Raw genomic sequence first — 6,844 nt, 5'->3', positions numbered from 1 at the left:
AAACCCGTCTCCAGCTGAATCGGCCCTGGGGGGGACCGTCAGGAGGCAAGAAGGAGGGTCACAAGGAGATCCCTCCGTGGGCTGTGCTTTCTCTAGTGATGGCGGGGAAGGCCGCCCTTCCTCCAGCCATCCTAGGGTTGGTGTCTTCCTGCTCCTCTGGGGTAATTACAGCCCTGCACGGCTGCTTTACTAAGGTCTCTAATCTTCTGGGTCCCTCCCAGCCCCAAACTGGGTGGTCCAGGCTCTGAATCCCTTCCACCCCCTTCATAAGCCCCCCCCTCATATCCCCTGAGAGATTTTCTTCTCCGATGATGAGGAGAGCGGTGGATAGCGAGCATCTCCTGACTCCTTTCCCCCAAAGTATCCTTGCTTCCTAGTCCACTGGAGTGTGCTCCTCCATTCCCCCCTGGTGCCAGCTGAGGTGAGGGCCTCCGGCCAAGTCAGGCCCAGCGTAGGGCAGAGGGGGAGCTTGCTGGGAAGGTGGATCGATGGTGGTGGAGGTGCTACTGCTGCAGGGACTGGCTGGAGGGAGCAAAAAGGAGGGGCAGCTGGGCTCTGCCCAGCCTGGCCCTGCCCTTTGTCCTGGTCTTCCAGAAGGTCAGTTCTCTACTTTTTTCATTGTCCAAAGATTAGGCCCCCCCTCCTCCTCAGACTATCCCCCTGTTCCTGCCCCCTCTTCTTTCCCGCCAGAGTCTCCTTCCTTTTGAGTAGCTCCCCAGAGTGCATCTATTTGAAGGGGAAGGGGAGGAGCAAAAAGGGTGGGGTCTCAGACAACCTGGGAGCAGCCCATCCTGGGACCCTCTTCGGAGGACTTGGGAAAAGTGACATTAGGAAAGGCTGGTCATACAAAGTCTGGGACTAGAGCTGGTACCCTTCAGCTAGTGACAACTTTTCTTAGGTACAGTTTGTTTGCCAGTAAAATCAAGAAGATAGAGTGCCATGAGGCATGATGGGATCACTGTGGAGACGAAATAGGACAAAGGAACCTGGCACAGAAGAAGTGTCAATGAATACGATGCTAATGATACAAACAGGTTTCAAATGTAAAGGAGTATGGGGATGGAGAGCTGATGACCACGTTTGTTGGTCATCTCCTCTGTGGGATGAGTGGGCCATGTGGATGATGGAGTCCATGACTGCCCTTTGTGAGGTCAGAGACCTCAGGCCTTGCATCTTCCAGAACTGAATGGAGGCCCACACTGCATCTGGCAGGCATAGGGTAGACTCTGGACAATTCAGAAACAGAACCCAGTGAAGAGAAAGCCCTCTGCAATGGTTTGTTTCCCACCTCTCATCCCTGGTTTGCAGGTTACTGCAGGGGTGAAGATGGATAAATGGGAAAGGTGAGACACCCACTTTGGTCTGAGCTCAGGAATAGTGGAAGCGGGGGACAACTGATAGCTAGAAATGAAAAGAGAGAGCTGAGCATGGAAGCACATAGGGAGATGGAGATAGGAAGATAAGCGTCTGAGGCAAGTCTGGGCAAAATCAGAAGATCCTATCTGAAAAACAAAATTAAAGTGACTGAAGTATGGGCAAGTGGTAGGAGTTTGCTTATTAAACAGGAACAAACAGGAAACTAATGCCACATACATACATAAATGTTTATCCACACATCTATAACATATACTACATAGACATTACATATATACATACATACACATATGTAAAATGAAATGGTCTATATAGGATGGCTTAAATGCCACTTGCAGAAGTAGATTCTGCTGAGAAGTTGTTGGACACCAAGAAGTTCTTCAGTAGGGAAAGACTTTAGAACTGGAGTGTATGTGTGTGTGTGTGTGTGTGTGTGTGTGTGTGTGTGTGTGTGCGTGCGTGCTGGTACGCAGATTGAATTCAGGGCCTAGACGCTGCCCTTAGCTTTTTCCACTGAAGGGTAACACTCTACCACTTGAGCCACACCTCTGCTTCTAGCCTTTTGGAGGTAAGAGTCTCAGGGATTTTCCTACCTCAGCTGGTTTCAAACTGAATCCTCAGATCTCAGCTTCCTGAGTAGCTAGGATTACAGGCCTGGGCCTGGGCGCTGTCCCTCAGCTCTTCAGCTCAAGGCTAGTGCCCTACCACTTGAGCCACAGCGCCACTTCCAGCTTTTTTCTTTTTGCTTATGTGGTGCTGAGGAATTGAACCCAGGGCCTCATGCATGCGAGGCAAGCACTCTACCACTGAGCCAACTTCCCAGGCCCAGAATTGGAACTTTTTGATTTCGTCCAATTATCTGGGATTGACTTTGGGAAGCTCCCTGAGAAGAGACAGCTTATAGTATTAGAGTACATGAGTGGTTCTCAGCCTAAGCAATTTTGCCCTCTTACCCCTGGGACATTTGCCAAAGTTTAATGGCATTTTGTTTGTCACAACTTGAGGGTGCTACTAGTAGATAGTTAATGGAAGTCAGGGGTCAGGGGTGCTGCCTAGCATCCTACGAGGCCTGGTCACCCCTCCTACCCCCCCCCCCCCCAAGAATTATCAAGCATAGAATGTCAAGGTTGAGGAAGACTTCCCTCCATGATCAATTCCTATACTCTGAAAAGATGCTGGTGGTGGAAACCCGCAGGGTAGCTGGGAGTAAGACAACTGGAAAGACAAGTCTCCTAGCCAGGCCCAGTTCCAGAAGGCTTCCTGTACAGCTGACAGGCTCACAGGGAGCCTGGGGAGATGGCTTAGGGCAAGCTAGAAGGGTACAACGCCTGGGGGGTTGATACAGTCGGAGTAGACAGAGTAGACTCCTCTTCTCCCTGCCCCCCCCCCCCCAAGATCCCAAACAGATCCCAGACTCCAGCAGCTTGGGAGGTCTGACAATAATGTCTTCGAGTTGGGGGCTGGATCACACGGCCTGCAGGCTTCACGTAGCCCACAGAGAAGGTACACAGTGGAGCACTGCAATATCTTGGGCTAAAGCCTCAACAGGATGCCCTGCCGAGTTTTAGAAAAATCTGACACCTCCTCTATGGCCCAGGGCAATCTCCTGCTCCTCTTTAGAAATAAGCTCACCAAGAAGCTGAGGAAGGTCCCTGGGAGAGGAACAGACCTAGATCCCTAGAGGAACAGACCTGATCCCCCAGGAGGAAGGCCTGAGTACAAGGGACACTTTACAGCTTTCTAAATTTGGTGGGATGGGATCCAGGGTGAACCTGATAGAGAGCAAAAGGAAATTACTGGGAGATTTGACTCAGTGATTACAATCTCAGGATGGAGGCTCTGGGTGCCGCCTCCACACCCACGAAGTAGGAAGTAGGAGGAGTCTAATGGGGACACCAGAAAGAACAGAACAGAGGTCAGAAACTAGCTCTCCCACCCCACCCCCAACCCCCAGGCAGCAACCCTAAGAAAGGGTCTCTAACCCAGATTAACTTTCCAGGAGCCATAGCCTCTAGGGCCCTCTGACCCAAGGTGGGGATGGTCCTCCAGGGCAGGGGCAACACCAGCTGCCTCTTTCCCTCTAGCTCTTAGGGAGGAGAAAGGACAGAGAAGGAATGGAGCGTGAGGAGGAATTCAACTTCAGGAGTATAGATTAGACCCTTTGGGTGCCTTTGTCTAGACCCCCTAATAAAGATATGACGTTTATCCAGCTGTTTTTTTTCCCCCCTTGAGGCAAAGATGAGGATGAGGAGAGGGAGACTGGTATTCCTAAATGTCTTGGTCCCTAGAAGTGGAGGGGATGCTTGGGATTTGAGAATGATAGAAATGGTACCAAGAATTATCTGCATACTACTATTTAAGGAGTGTGTGTGTGAGTGTGCACGTGTGCACATGGGCATGTACAAGCTTTTGTGCACAAGAGGGATCAAACCCAAGGGCTTGCCCTTATAAAGTATGAACTCTACTCTCCAGCCAATCTACCCCCCAAAGGCATTCAGTTTCAGTCTAAGAAAAGAGGGAGCCCCTATAGATCAATAGAGAAGCTGCACCCTCACTCCTAATTCAGGAATTCGTTCTGAATTAGTCCCAAGAGCCCCAAAGAGAAAGCTAAGCCAAGAGAGGAAGAATCTCAGAGGCTGAGGGCCAGGCAGGGAGAAGCTCCACCTCTAGTCTCTCCAGCACCGCCCAGCCTGACAACATGCTGGGTGGAGCCGGTAGCTGGCTGTGACAGTGACTCAGGTTTCTGTGGGCAGCCCAGGCAGCCGGCTGGGAGGAGCCCAGACCCACACTCAAGCTGGCCAACTGCAGCTTTCACCTCAGCTGTCCCCTCTCCTGGGAATGTAGGAGGAGGCTGGTCTTGGGAGGCCAGCAGACCCCTGCTTTCCTCTACTCCCCTCCCACCAGCCCTCCTGTGTCTTCCCAGAGCCCCCAGCCTTTGGCCCTCCCTCCCCTGAAGACATGACACAAGAGGGAGAATCAGGGATCACTGACTCTACAGAGGCCCCAGAAAGTCTATGCTGCAGGCAGAAAGGGTATAATAATGATTGGTCTCGCACTCTCAAAGAGGGCCTTGAGGGGAACCCTGGGCTCCGCAGCCTTCCCCCAGTCTGGCTAGCTCTTGTCTGGACAGGTTCATTGTCATGATGAAGGCTAGGGGTTAGAATGCAGCTGCTACCAGGCTGAAGGGAGGAGAGGGTGCTCAGAGTCCTTAATCCCCAGTCTAGTCCCTTCAGAAATGACCACGAAAGAGAAATGACTAGAGCTGAAACAAAAGCACTGTTAGTGAGTATAACTGCAAGACTTCCCCTTAGTGATAGGTGAGGGTTCAACCAGCGCATTCCCCAGCATTTATTGGCTGTTTTAATCAGGTGGCCAGAAGAAAGAGGATCCATACTTACTTGGCCCAGTTCTTTTTCTTTTGAACTCAGGGCCTGGGCACTGTCCCTCAGCTCTTAGTTCTCCAGCTCAAGGCTAGCGCTCTACCACTTGAGCTACAACACCACTTCTTTTTTTCTGGTGATTTATTGGAGATAAGAGTCTCATGGACTTTCTTGCCTGGGCTGGATTTGAACTGCGATCCTTAGATCTCAGCCTCTTGAATAGATAGGATTACACGTGTGAGCCACTAGCACCGGGCTTAAGTGCTCAGTTCTGAAGGCACATTTCATTTCAGCAACTGGCCTCAGATGGCAAGGCTAGGATCTGAACTTAGCACTGACTGTCATCACAGCGGGTGATCGTTCTTTTCTGGGAGCCAGCCAGTGTAGCTGTTCTAGGAGAGGCAAGGGGAGAAAGCAACTTGAACTTTTTTTTTTTTTTTGGTTGGTTGTGGGGCCTGAACTCAGGGCCTGAGCACTGTCCCTCAACTCATCAGCTCAAGGCTAATGCTTTACCACTTGAGCCATAGTGCCACTTCCGGCTTTTTCTGCTTATGTGGTGCTGAGGAATCGCATCCAGGACCTCATGTATGCAAGGCAAGCACTCTACCATTAAGCCATCTTCCCAGCCTGCAACTTGAACTTTTATCTAAAAGACTGGCTCTCTCATCAGGAGACCAAAGGTGGTAGGATGCAGGTGGTGGCTGTATTTGGGGTTTGGGAACAGATGGCAGAGGAAGAGAAACTCACTAACAAAATGCCTGACCACAGAGTAGGTTGTTGTTCAAAATTTTTTTTTTTTTTTTGGTTGGTCATGGGGCCTGAATTCTGGACCTGGGCACTGCCCCTCAGCTCTTCAGCCAAGGCTAGTGCTTTACCACTTGAGCCACAGTGCCACTTCTGGCTTTTTTTTTCCTGTTTATGTGGTGCTAAGGAATCGAACCCAGGGCCTCATGCACACAAGGCAAGCACTCTACCACTGAGCCACCTTCCCAGCCCTTCAAAACTTTTTTTTTTTTTTTGCCAGTCATGGGGCCTAAACTCTGGGCCTGGGCACTGTCCCTCAGCTCTTCAGTTCAAGGCTAGCGCTCTACCACTGGAGCCACAGCGCCACTTCCGGCTTTTTCTGTTTATGTGGTGCTGAGGAATCGAACCCAGGGCCTCATGCTTGCAAGGCATGCACTCTACCACTGAGCTACGTTCCCAGTCCCCCCTTCAAAACTTTTATAATGAAGCTAGATCTCCAAAATGAGCCATTGTGCGTTTTTGTTTGTTTTCTGGGGGGCAATCCTGGAACTGAACTCAGGACCTGGGTTATTGTCCCTTGGCCTCTCTGTGCTCAAGGCTAGCGCTCTACCAGTTGAGCCACAGAGCCACTTCCACTTTTTTTTTTTTTTTTTGAGTAGTTTATTGGAAATAAGAGTCTCAAAGACTTGAGGCTGGGAAGGTGGCTCAGTGGTAGAAGGCTGCATGAGCCCTGGGTTCGATTCCTCAGTACCACATAAATAGAAAAAGCCCGAAGTGGCACTGTAGCTCAAGAGGTAGAGCGCTCACCTTGAGCTGAAGAGCTGAGGGACAGCGCCCAGGCCAGGTTCAAGCCACACGACCGACAAAAGAAGATTCTCAGAGACTTTACTGCACAGGTGGCTTCCAACTGGGGTTCTCAGACCTTAGTTTCCTGAGTAGCTGGGATTGCAGGCGTGAGCACCGAGCTCGGCTTCGTGGTTTTTGTTTTTTTAAGGATATCTTGGGAGATTCTGGAGTTGAATTGCAGCCACAGAGAAAGAAGTCAGTTTGAAAGCGACTTTGCAAGATCAACCCGAGAGAGAGGAATTTGGAAATCATTTCTGAGCCAGGCCTGGGGGAGGGCGCGGAGAGCGACAGCGTGCGTGGACGGTGGAGGACTACCGCAAGCTGCGGACGCCACCTAGCGGCCAGAATGTAGTTTAATGGACCAGGGCTTGGAACGCGTGGTGTTCCGGGAGTTGTAGTCTCACTGCACGAGAGGCGGGGCTTCCGGTGAGCCTGTAGGATGTTGTAGTGTGCGGTCCGCTGGACCACAAGTCCCATGGTACTTCGCGGCAGGTCACGCA

Source organism: Dipodomys spectabilis, unplaced genomic scaffold, assembly GCF_019054845.1.
Source record: "Dipodomys spectabilis isolate Male_0828 unplaced genomic scaffold, ASM1905484v1 ptg000002l, whole genome shotgun sequence".
NCBI classification, from domain to species: Eukaryota; Metazoa; Chordata; class Mammalia; order Rodentia; family Heteromyidae; genus Dipodomys; species Dipodomys spectabilis.
The sequence above is the reverse complement of the archived record's forward strand: the minus strand, read 5'-3'. Positions refer to the sequence as shown.